The sequence below is a fragment of the Dromaius novaehollandiae genome, chromosome 16, assembly GCF_036370855.1.
Source record: "Dromaius novaehollandiae isolate bDroNov1 chromosome 16, bDroNov1.hap1, whole genome shotgun sequence".
Lineage (NCBI taxonomy): Eukaryota > Metazoa > Chordata > Aves > Casuariiformes > Dromaiidae > Dromaius > Dromaius novaehollandiae.
In genome coordinates this window covers 8346899-8359650 of record NC_088113.1, presented here as the reverse complement: position 1 = coordinate 8359650, position 12752 = coordinate 8346899, and positions in this window count along the sequence as shown.

Below are 12752 nucleotides of genomic sequence, written 5' to 3'. Positions count from 1 at the left end.
ACAACCAAAGCAGAGGCGACAGCTGAAGCGCAGAAGCGAAGCGGAGCGCGGGGAGGAGACGTAGCTCGTCCAAGGTTGCAGGTTATGTCACCAGCGCCGGGGGAGAAAACCCGAGACGCCTGCTGCCCCTGCACAGCACCTTTACTGATTGCAGGAGCTCCCTGGAGAAAGCCTGCCTGCAGGGCTGTCCCTTTCAGAGAAAACTTTAGGTTTCTGATCCTTAGAAGTAGCAGCGATAGATTAACCATGAGTGAAACCACTAATTGGCTATTATGCGATTAAGTGTCATACTAATAAAGTAACAACAGTCCTAATAACAGTATTTAACAGAGGCAAAAAGACAGGGAAGTCAATAATGGAAAGCCTGTAAACAACTGTAACAGCACTAATTACTTCCAAGGTACTGGTCTGTCCACATGCAGCTTATGGTAATGCTAATCTTTGAAGGCCCCTGGGCCATTTTGGGACTGCACAGGGAGGACCTATGCCCTCAACGTCATCTTTTATTCAGGAACATGTGCTTCCCCTACCTACCTCCAACCTTAAAACCTCCACTAGCACAAAACAAACAATTAACTTGCCAGCACCGTCATATCACCCAGGGACCGTAACAGGCTTAGAAATTTAACTGTCATGTAATAGTAATAATCTTCCAGACTGGTGTTACTTCCCTTATTTGTGTGCTCAGCACTAGAGGGTCAGATCAAGCTTTCCACATAGGTACACGAAGAGTAGGTAGAGTACCGCAGTCAGCCTGATCTACATGACAGTAAACCCACTGCTCTGTGCTATCTGCCCTGTATCAGACTGCCTCTGGAAAATCACAGCAACGGTTAGTAACATGTATTTCCTCTAAGCTTTGTTTGCATCCAGCTTTCATATTTCTCTGCCAGAAAAGGATGCCACCTTCCGAGGGCTGCAAGCTGTTGTTGAAGTGTCCTCTACTTTTCCGTTGACCTCTGCTGGATCTGTGCCCCTGCACCGGTGTGGAAGAGATGGGTATGCAGAACGGAAAATGTTCCACTTTGGTGGCAACCGAACAACACTGCCACAAAAAGGCTAGGGAAGGATAAGCCCCTTCTCCCAAAACATAGCAGAAACTGGTCAACATAGTGAAAAATTGGAACACACCCTGAAAGGTGCTAGCACCTCACTTAGGTGATAGAGCACCACGCTGGGTATGACAAGATGGGCAGGAGAAATCTGTAGCTCTGTTTAATCTCAGTACTGTATCAAATGTCTGTGGCTGAGTTAAACTCTCTGACCTTGTTTTCCTCTTCAGCCTTTCTAATTTAAAATTGTGCATCAAAACCTTTTCATATTTTAGCTCTAAGCTTGAAATCTTGTTTTTTCTTTTATGGCAGAGTGTTCTTTATGTTTGGAGTTTTGATGCCCTTAAGACTAAGAGAAGGATTTTACTGTTAAAACTGCAGAGTTAGGTGAAAACTCCTGGATGCTGTTCCCTTCTGTCATTCTTGTTATATTAATAGACAAACCACTAATAGCCTGATTTTCAGAAATGCCAAGTACCTACAACTTTCACAGTGGGAAATGGGGACTGCAAATAGTTAGCATCCTCGAAACTCAGGTCATTAATGGCTTTTCTCATTCGTTCACTCAATGCACAAAGTAGGTATAATAGCTTTCTTTATCACACAAGGGTGTTGTTAGTGTAAATTAATAAGAATTTGCAAAGTTCATTTAGATCTTGGGATTAAATGGCTCATTTCAAGGGGCTGTTACTACATAAAAACAAACATAAGCATGAAACAAGAACATTAAATTCATAATGGGAACTCACATAGATGCTCTCATCTAAGGTTTTCCAAGAGCTACACAAACAATTAATTTAGCCAAACAACCCGCCTGTGAGATAAGTGGTACATAATGGTTTTATTTCACCGAGGGAAAAACATGCACAGAGGTTAACTGGTTTGTCCACTATTGCAAAAATGATCAATACCAAATTACCGAAGTCACATATCTGTTCCTACTTTGATTACTACCAAACTGCCTTATTATTAAGAAACAGATTTACAAACGCATATCCTATGACATGTGCTTGCATGCCTTTCTTGGAGGGGAGGGAAATAGGGAATTAACATGTGAAAGCTTATTTTCCTAATGGCTTCGTTGATAGATTCAAGTTTCCAGAGAAGGTTAAAAATAGAGTACATGTTAGTGTGAGGCATACCTATGATCCATGTCAAAGGAGAGAGCCTTACATAAGTAATTTTTAACTAGCTAGAAGTCATCCTCTGTAAACATCTCTGCAGGGCTGATTCTGTTTTATTGATTTCACAAAAGTTACCTTGGCTACTTAGTTTCAGGCAGTGATATAAATGCTTGGTTATCTGTCCTATATCGAAAGGTATAAAAGTACCTTTTACTACTGTTTCAACATAAGCCTGAAGGGCTTCCTAATTTATATTTATCCTTTAATTACCAGTTGAAGGAGGGACAATGAGATGTTTTCTCAGTTCTCCTTCTTATCCTACACTTAATCCTTTTTACTCCCTCCCTGTGTAGCATGGGGCTGTCCCTTTTGCTAGCTACGCTGAGAATATCAGCGGTCTTCTTGTGACAAACGCAGTGATGCAACAAGAGTTATTAAAAGGTAGTAAAGCAGAGCAAGCTGTTTTAAACTTAGTGTAACCTGAAACGAGCAACAAGAGTTATTAAAAGGTAGTAAAGCAGAGCAAGCTGTTTTAAACTTAGTGTAACCTGAAACGAGCAATGAAGTATCCTCTGGTCCCTTTGGTGAATGATTTGACCTTTCCTCTTCTTTTCTTCTGGCTTTGTTTGCCATTTGCGCTACTGTTGATCTTCATGATTATCTGGCTACAGCTTTTACTTAACAAAGGTAAGTTCTGTAGTTGATTGGATAAATGCTTTTGCATAAAGGCTTTATGTATTAGCATTCTACTAGCTATTTTTAGCTTAATGCCACTTGTTGTAGATGGAAACTAAAGGGTTTTTTTTTTTTTTTAGTTCCATTGGTAGCATATGGAAAATCAAACTCAATTATGTCTTTCTGTTAAAAATATTTATAAGAAGATAGATTGTTGCTAGCTCTCCTTCCTTACCCTCTGCCTTTTTCCTCAGAGGAAATTTAATGTAAGAAAGATAAAAGACAAATCCTTTTTGTAATTTTCTTCCTCCCTCCAAATCCTCCAGAAAACAAACCTAACTGTCTGGTGTTGTAAATTTTCAAGCTGTGGCATTATATTGCACCTGTATTCTCCTTTGTGGGGGTCACCTGTGAAACTGCTAAGGGATTCTTGTATCAGTGCTGAGGCTGATAGAAAACTTCTGAGGGGAGCAGGACATGTGTTTTCATTTATGTGTGTTTTCCATCTCTTTCTGATCCACCACTGATAGTTGTTTCTAACATGTCAGTAACTAATAACAGGCTTTGGTTTAGGCTAATAATAGGCTTGTTGATGTACTCATAGGGATAAAGCATTGCTAGTTTGCTGTAATCCTGGAGCATAAGCAACCACAGCTGAGGAATCAATCGTAAGTTCAAAAGCAGTGATTCTGCCTTTGCACAACAGCTGCAGGAAATTAGAACAAAATTCAACATCAATAAGCTTTTAGTCCTGTTTGGCACAGTCTGTTTTTACTTAATATTGTGGTATCCAATCCTATAATAGATCCCATAGAAGTAGTGACAGCAGATGATTCCTTTGGATGGGCAGACAGCAGTGGAACATCAGGTACTCGCCATGACAAAGACTTGCACGCCTCCTCTCTGTTCTGCATGTGTGTGCACGTTACATTTTGACTTTCAGCTCCCATTTTCCAGCCTTAACATACAGCTGATGCTCAAAACAGCCTCTGCTTACTGCAGTAGTAAAGTACTGTAAGTACTTCAAGTAAAGTAGTAAGTAGGAAAGTACGTTCAAGTGCACTCTTGTGGAAAACTGATCCCAGGAAGTAAAAAGTGCAGGTTGTAAGAGTGATGGTGGTACAAGCTATGCTGAGTAGCATAGGAAGGGCTTGCTTCTGATGTGTGGAGAGCAGAATGAAATGGTATATATGTTTTGTACAAGTACAGGATAGCTGTGCTATGTATTAACACTTAAACTAGATGTCAGCTTTTGCCTAGCCAAAGTAACTCTAGCACATCTTGATGCCTTGAATGAGATTTTCAGGTTATTTGAACTGCATTTACTCTCACAATTTCTGGCCCTAGGATGACTGTTATTATTGCTAGGCCTCCAAGGATTTACACAAATGCTCTAAATTCTGTTTTAATCAAGGGGGCTAGGTACACTCACAAATTTTGATATACTAGTGTGCTTGTAGGACTAAGGCATTAGAGTGTTTCTCTGTCAGTCTCTAGAGCAGAATAAAAGTGTTCGTTTTTTTAACTTCTTCCTGACTAATTCATTCATATCTGCTTATTTTATGCCACCTTGCAGCAGGCACAAGTAAAAAAGCTGGTATTTATTTCAACTGCTCCTTTACAAAACTACTGATTAAACTCTAATTGGTACAATCAAATATTTTTACAGACCTTTTATTCTGAATGTCTAGTTGGTCTTGGAAAATCCTTTATTCCAGGTGAAAAAGATATAGAAGAATCTTGTCCAGCTCCGAGATCCCAGGTTGAACATTCAATGCTTGCAGCTAGTTTGAGAAAGTAGCATCTAACTTGTGATGTGAACAAGTTTGAAAGAGAAATCTCTGATACAATGTTCATGGCATAGATTGCATGTTTCTCTGGCTTGTCTTTGCTATCAGAGCAATACTTTAAATGCAGCTTCTTTATGCTGATATTCCTATGGCTTTTCATTTTCATTTCAGTCACATACAGCTATTTTACACATTCTTTTTAAAATTATTTCTAGCACAGCTGCCCCATGCAAAAGAAACAAAGAAGCAGTCTTCTGATGAGTCTGATTCAGATACTAAATTTGAGGATGAACCAACAGAGGAAGAAAACCAGAATGAGACATCCAGTGCAGAAATTCAAGAGGAGATGCAACCAAGTGGATCTGTGGGAAAACTGAGGCCCAAACCTGCTTATCTGAGTTCAAAACCAAAAAGCCAAAAGCGAAGCCTTTTTGCTGTAATCGCAGACAACTGGTCTTGGAGCCAGAAGATAAGATCCTCCCGCTTTGAGAAAAGTGTCCTCTGTAACACCATGATGGTGAGTAGCATGACCAGACTACCTCTTCACATATCTGCTGCTTTTGTGCTTCAGCTCCTACTTTTTCTCATCTCTGCCTGACTCCCATGCTCCAGACGAGGTCTTGGGATAAGGGAAATCTGCAAGATTGGTTTCTGCTTGGTTAATGATTAATAGAGTTTATTTCTGTATTCCTTATTGGAATGACTCCTGTTGCAGACAACTTAAAGGTATTGCATAAATACACCAGAATAACTGTCTCATATATACATATGTATATGTACTTGTATATATGTTAGTGATAAACAGGTATGCATGCCTGTTTAAAAAATCCTTGAGAATTGCATTTGAAACAATGCAAGTTACTACCTACTTCTCTAACATAAGGGGCTTAACTCAACTGTGTACAGAAACCCTCCTCTGATACATATGGTTTGATTATATTGATAGTTTATATTTTAAAAAGCTGTTTCAGATTCCTTACAATAGAGTATGCAAGTAAAAATTAGACCTGTTTCTTCACTTGCTTGATAAGACCTTAAGCTAGAAGTCTCTGCAAACATTCCAGTCCCAATCCTCTTAGGCTTCATACAAATCCTGAAAGATATATTTGAAGCAGTGGAAGAGATTAGTGTCCCATGTGTCTTCTCCTCTATGCCTTAACTGCATATTCCTTTGCAATAAGGGGTCAGAAGGGAAAGGTCAGTCTATGCTTCCACTGTCATGGTTCACAGTCCTGCCTACTCATTTACATTGCTCACATTTTTGAACTGCAGCAACTGAAGTACTCGCCCACATTTACTTCCATCAGCTTTGCTGAAGTGATAATCTTTATTAGGTTAGAACAGTTAAGGATTGGTATCATAAGTCGCTGCAGTTTGACTAGCACACCCTGAAGCTGGGCCGTAGGACCGAATCAGTAATATCTCCAGTTCATGTATTTTTTTATGTCTCTAACAACACGAAGGCAATACCAAGTCAGCGCAGTAAGATTCTCTCTCTCTCTCTCTTTTTTTTTTTTTTTCTTCACATACCAGAGAAATAGTACTGAGAATGAATTTGGCCTTGGCTAGGGTACCAGCTGGTTCCTATGGAGCTCTTCAAAAATAGAAGTGTTGACTTGAACAAAGCAACCTGAAGAACTGGAGTTTAAACTTGTCCCTGGTATGATATACCACTTTATACTGAAAGGATTGTTAGTGGTGCTGGATGGATGAGGGCAAGGAACAAGAAACTTGTGGTCTTGCATCACGTATATCCTACTGAAAATCTAACTTCTTTTGAAAACATCATTGCCATGACAATTCTCTTCCCCCTTTTCTTCACCAGCTATTGTGCACCATGCTTTCTTCCCTCATCTGGAATTTTGTCTGCCAGTTGCTGCAGATCTCTAATGTCCTGAGGATTCAACTACTGCCAACCTCTCTGATTATCTACGTGGCTCAGCTTTTCCTTTTTCTGGCTGAAAAAGTTGTGAAAATCCTGGGCTCCTTGAAGCTAGAAACTAGAAGGCTGTCAGCTTCAACCTAGGGGAGGAGAGATAAGAAAACTGGAGCAGAGGGATGAAGCTCAAACAGAAAACTACATCAGGGCAGAAATAAAGCAGGTAGTTCCATGACCATTAGCAATAATCCCATTCAGGGACAGTTATTACAGCAGGATAGAGGGAGGCTAAGAATTCTCTGAAGAGGAAATGTAGTCAAGACTAAGCTGACACGCACTCAGGTCACAACAGCTACTTTCCATGTGAACAACATTGGCTGGCTAAGTATTAAATGGACCGCAGTAACTAGCCTCTTGTCTGGTTTGTGGTTGTGTACTCTGCTACTCTCCCAAGAAAGGGATGAGTCGCTTTTAAAAGGACCGAACATTACACCAGTGCTTGTGATGCTCTCTTGCTGTTCACCACTACCAATCTTTGATTTCAAACAAATAAGATCAAGGTGTTACTATCTGTAATGTTTTTTTTTACTGGAGCTTAAAAACAAAAACAAAAAAACCCCAGTCCAGTGATAATTTTACTCATACTGCAATTGCACTTTTCTGGTCTCTAACTTGGGAGATCTCAAAGGAGGAAAGAGTGGGGGGGAGGGGTTGTTTCCCCCCCCCCCCCAATGCTCAGGTTTAACAAATGAAACAATTCTACCTCAAATTAACAAGAATAATTAAACCCTTAGCAGATATCAAAAATGCAGTTTCTTCATTTCTGTGCAGAATACACCTTGTCAGCACCCCGACAAGCTGATACAAGGCTAGATCACACCCCAGAAAGGCAGGCAGCAACAGCTGGGTTTCACCAGTCGATGGGACCACAAGAAAGCTGGGGGGACTGGGAGAAGCCGCAGTTTTGTGCTGTGAGCGTTTATCCAGCAGTCAGGCTATAAACAGAATGGCCATGTGCTCCTTGCATTGATGCACCCGTGCAACAAACTTCTAAGAGAGGAGCTAACAATAGCAAGTTGCATACCAAAAAGCACATGGCCGCTTGAGAAAAATCTTTGTCTCCGCTTTTGATGTGAAGTATGTCTCTGCATAGGCTTACATGGAAAGCCTGTGTAGGCTATAATAACCTGTGCTAATTATGAAGCACATCTTGTGTGTGTTTGGTTGACTTTGCCTCCCCATCCCCTGAAGTCTATGTGTCCAAATATTTGTCCAAAACTGTATGCTTTTAAATAAAATGTTTGCCCATTTCTTTATTTTTCCAAGTCCTTTATTTAGAAAAAAATATATATTTGCCATTCCTCAGCTGTTTGCTGAGGAAAGCACCATCCTGCCCTAGCCCCAAAGGGCGCCTCTGCCCCGGGACGCTTCTCCTTCCCGAGCAGCCCCTGTCTGAGCCGCGGGGGGGGGGGGGGAAGGCTCCCGGCGGCCGGGGCGCCCGGCAGGTGCCGGCGGGGGGGAGCCGGCCACGGCCAATATTTAAGGTGGCTCCTGGGGGCCGAGGTGCTGCTGGCAGCTATTTTTAACGCGGGAGGCGGCTTGCGGCGCACAGGGAACCGCGCCTGGGGGGGCGGCGGAGGCAGCGGGGCGCCCCGAGCTCCGCCCGGGCGGGGGCGGCCCCGGTCCCGCCTCCCCTCCCCTCGCCGGCGAGCGGCGCCGCTGCCGAGGAGCCGCCGCGGGGTCCCCGCGCAGGTAGGCGGCGGCGGCGGGCGCCCTTCGGCGGGGCGGCCCCGGGGGGGGGGGCGGGTGGTCTCCCCCCTTCCCTCAATCTCTCCCTCCCGCCCTCCCCGCGGAGCCCTCAGCGCGCCGCGGAGGCGCCCGGGGGAGCGCAGGGGCCGCGGGAGCGCTTGGGGCACCTCCGTCCCCCTTCTTCCCCCCCCCGCACTACCCCGCTGCTGGCCGCAGGGCCCGTCTGATCCGCCGGGCTTGTGCCCGACGGCGCTGGGGAGGCTGCGGCCCCGCGGGGTCTCGCTCGCGTTGGGCTCGCTGTTAATCTTAGCTCGCTCAGAAACCGTAACGGCCTTTGGCAGTTGCCGAGTCGCCACAATTCGTGTAAATATTAATCTTCCTTACGGAGAGGTAAACAAACTGGGAAGGATGGGTAAACTGTCTGAAGGTCTGCAAGGATATAACTGCTGCGTGTGTTGAATGGTGATGTTTTAAAGCCTGGCGATACCTAGGTATGTGTTTAGGGCAATTTTTAGCTTGTGTAAATACGCTGGGAATAGCGTTAACGTGCCCGGGCAGGCTATCGCTCGCAGCGTCCCGGTAACAGCAGGGAGGCTGGTGCCAGCGTGCAAAACCCGCCTGGGAAACCCGGCTGGAGCAGCTCGTGCTGCGTTTCCCCGGACCGCAGCTGTGCCGAGCGCGTCGCCTCGCCTCGCCGCCCCGGCCCTGGGCTGCGAGCAGCGCTGTGCCGCCGAGCGCCTGACTGCTCGGGATGCAGCTTCTCTGCCCGGCTCTGCCGAAGGAGGCACGGCGGGGCCGCTCGGCCTCCGCGCTGGACCCCCGCTCCCTGCAGAAGGCTGATGGTGTGCGGAACGGGCCCGGGCCTGCGGACACGGGGACTCGGTTTGATCCCTGCAGAGCTTCAGGGGTGCGATGTCGTGGTTCGCCTCTGTTCTTTATTAAAACGAAAAATCAGTGCTTTTTAATCCTCCCTCCGTGTGCCGTAAATTAAGTTTAAAAACTCTTTCCTTGAACTTAGCTCTAAAGCCAGCTCTGATGCCTTGCTTTGCTGCGCACTTGGCATCCGCAGCAGGAATGTAGCGTGGCCTTGCAGCTTCCTTGCAGCCTGCAAATACCTGCACAGTATCAGTGAACTTGCACTTTAATTTCCCTTTGCTGTTGCATTTTTCTTGCTATTACAAAAGCCGTTTTCTGAGCATTGACAGAGCATTCAAGCTTCTAGACCTGTATGTTTTTATAAAGCTTCTTCCAGTGCAGTAGTTTGTTTGCAGTGATTGTAGATAGAAGCTTCTTTTAAAATGAAGGCTTTTATGTAGTTTTGGATTTAATTCCCCTGTACGGTGTGTCGTTCACCTGGGGCAAGGCAGTCACTTCTCATGCTCACCTAGCAGCCCCCACCCCGGGGCCTGCGTATACTGTAGCAAGTACGTTGTTTCCTTGGCTGAAAAGATTTGTTGCCAAAACCTGGGCTGAGGAGTCTGGAGCACAGTGTTAGTGGTATTTTTTTTTCTGACTGAGGGTTTCTTTTTTCAGCTGTAGCTTAGTATTTTCTTTTGCCTGAGATTAAGCCTCCTGGGAAGTAAAAGCCTGTATTCCTATATACTTAACTGTGCCACAGAGGCTTAATGAACTTTTGCACATCACTTGCACATCACTTGATCTCTTTCCCCCCCCCCCCCCCCCCAAGCATTTATTTTGCAGGCATGTTATGGGGGGGGGATGGCTTATATTCTTAAGGCTCTGCTGGGAAGAATCGTAGGTTTGAAAACTCAAACTTTTCTTTTTTTCTTTTTTTTCCCTTCTTCTCTTCTCTTCTCTGAGCTCAGAACTCTAGAAGAAACTGATAAAAAGTCTGAGCTCTGCCTCAATATAAACTGAAGTGACCTAACGTGTTTTGATGGAATGAAGTGATAAACACGTCCGAAAGGCAATGTGTCAGAGAATCTGGGGCGAGGGCATTGCAGCATGTTGTGATAGTTAACTTGTCAGCAGGGCCTCTTTTGGTAACAGCTGCCTGCTGTGTGGTTTGCCATGGCTTTGTACATCCTTCTCCCAGATGATTTAACTGGTCCAACATCTGGTTTTAATAAAGAGAAATTGGGGTTCGTAGGTTCAGCTGTGTGCAGAAAAATACTGTGCAAGACTTGGCTTGTGGTCTCTTGTGCCCCGAGGGGGCGCAGCACCAACAGCGCTCAGCGTGATCCAGAATCTCTTCTTTTTTTTGAGGTTTTTTGATGCTGTAAGAGGGGAAAAATCCCATAAGTATTATTTTCCAGCTCGTGGTTCTTTCCTTCAAAACCTGGAGGCTAGAAAACATGACCAAGTATACAGTGTATTTTAGCTCTCTCTGTCTTTGGGCACTCAATTCAGCAAAAAACTTTTGCTAAATTAGGGATGTTCTAGCCCATGTGCTTCCATTCTCAGCAGCTTAAATGCTTTCAGTTGGAGACATAAGTGTCTTAGTTGTGATATGGTGCTTGAGCCTTCCTGCTGCAAATGTAAAATCCCTAGGACATGGTTTCTTAATTGAGACCTGCTGGAGTTATTTTTTGCCTCGCAGTGTGTTATATGAGATAGTCTTTATGCAGCTGACTTGAAAGGATGCCCTTAATTAGATATTTCTGATCAATCAGTAGTATTCATTTCTGTAATGTTGGTGTTGTTCCTTTCTAAGAAACACGGTTTTGAGTTTATAAGACACTTAAGTAGTACATTAGCCTCCAGTTAAGCACTGCCAGGCAGGAGTGTAAGTTCTGTTTGGCAATAAGATACTTAATATAAGCAAGAAAATAATTACTTAAGAAAGCCATCAAATATGAAGTATAGGCTGTATGGTTTATTCATTATTTTATACCACAGACTTTAGATAGAAGTCACTCATAGCAACACTGTTAATTATGTGGATAAGTCTCTCCAGGTGTGTTGCTTAGTGAAAAGCTCCTCTGAAATTAGAGGTTGTTGCTTGAAAAGCTGGATCTGTAAATAGATTTTAGATTCAGTTGTTTATGGTAATTTCAGGTATTTGTTGCTGCTTGGTAAGAGGATCCTTTCCCGTCAGGTCAGCTTGTAGGGGAGTATGTTCTGTGACTGCAAAGAAGTTTGGAGAAAGAAATACAAAAGCTGATGTAGCTGAAAGCATATTCCCCAAAGCCGATTACTCCAAGAGTCTGGAATGTGTTGGTGGTGGGAGGCTTCAGTTCGAGTGAAATGTTGCTCCATGTGTGCAGGACTTCTTCCCCTCCTAAATAATTATTTCCATCTGCATAGCGTACTCCAGCCCCTAAGTGCTCGTGCTGGGACCGTTGAGCAGTGTGCGAAATTTGGCACGCTCTTGTAAAAATGGGGGTCTCCCTCACTGAATTGTGGGCTGGCTGTGCAGGAAGGGGACTCTGCTACCATGCAGAAAAATAAGGGGGCAGCCACCCTGGTCAAACACCCAGGCCTTTTAAGATAGGCAGCGCTCTGATCTCTCTTTCACATCCTTGCAAAGGTTCAGAGGGAGAAGTTTTGGGCATCCTTGAGTCTTCTTGTATAACGTCTGGTAAGCATTAATATTAACTTAGTTGTCTGAGAGTTATTCATTTAGTTTTCTATAACACGAAATGCTGTCTATCTGTGATAACTTACCGTGTCCCTGGCTACTAGAACTGGATCTTGTGGCTTACGTCCTGTGAGATGTCCGTGCGAACGTACATGCTCCCAGCGTATGGTGGAGCCTGAACCTAGGAAATGATGCTGAATGCATCATACGGTTAAGAACCTCAGCGTTTCGGTAAACAACTTGGCTGAGCCACGAGCATGTTTTTAGTGTATGGATTCCTGTTTGTTGATTTTGCTTGTCACTTAGTCCTGTCTTGCCATTTTTTGTAATGGCACAAACCTGGTGTACTCTTCATCCCCTTGTGTGAGAGGCTTTGCCAGATCTACAGCTCCTCACCTTGAAAAAGAACTTGGTTTCTGAATTAGTCAAGGCCAGTGTCACCTAAGTGCCTGTTTTCTGGAGGAGCTGGTAGGGTAGTTACACAAATGTCTTTTGCCTTAATCTTCAGTCCCTGGTGATCCTCCCCAGGGCGTACCCTGTGCTGGATGCGGAGGGCTTTCAAAAGAAGAGGGGAGTCTGCGCAGCAGGGTGCCAAGGCGTTTAAAGGGCTATTCTGTAGCACTGCTGATTTGGGGAAGAAAGACAACTTCACGAGGCAGCGCTGAAGTTCGTGCGTAAGGCTGGCTTGCTGGTGGTGGCTGCCCTTCAACTGCTGTCAACTTAGCAAGCTTTTTCACTGCTGCTGCCGCCGCCAAGTTAACTGTTCTGCTGTCATGCTGGAAAGTCTTCAGACCCCAGATCTCTTAGCGACTCTGTGGGTGGACTATGGAGTATGCTGTCAGGCCTTGAACCCTTCTTTCTCTCTCTTGATCTGCTTCCTGACTACCCTAACCAAGCCGCTGTCACTGAAAGTGAAGGCAGTGTTTCTTTTCTTGAAGGTAC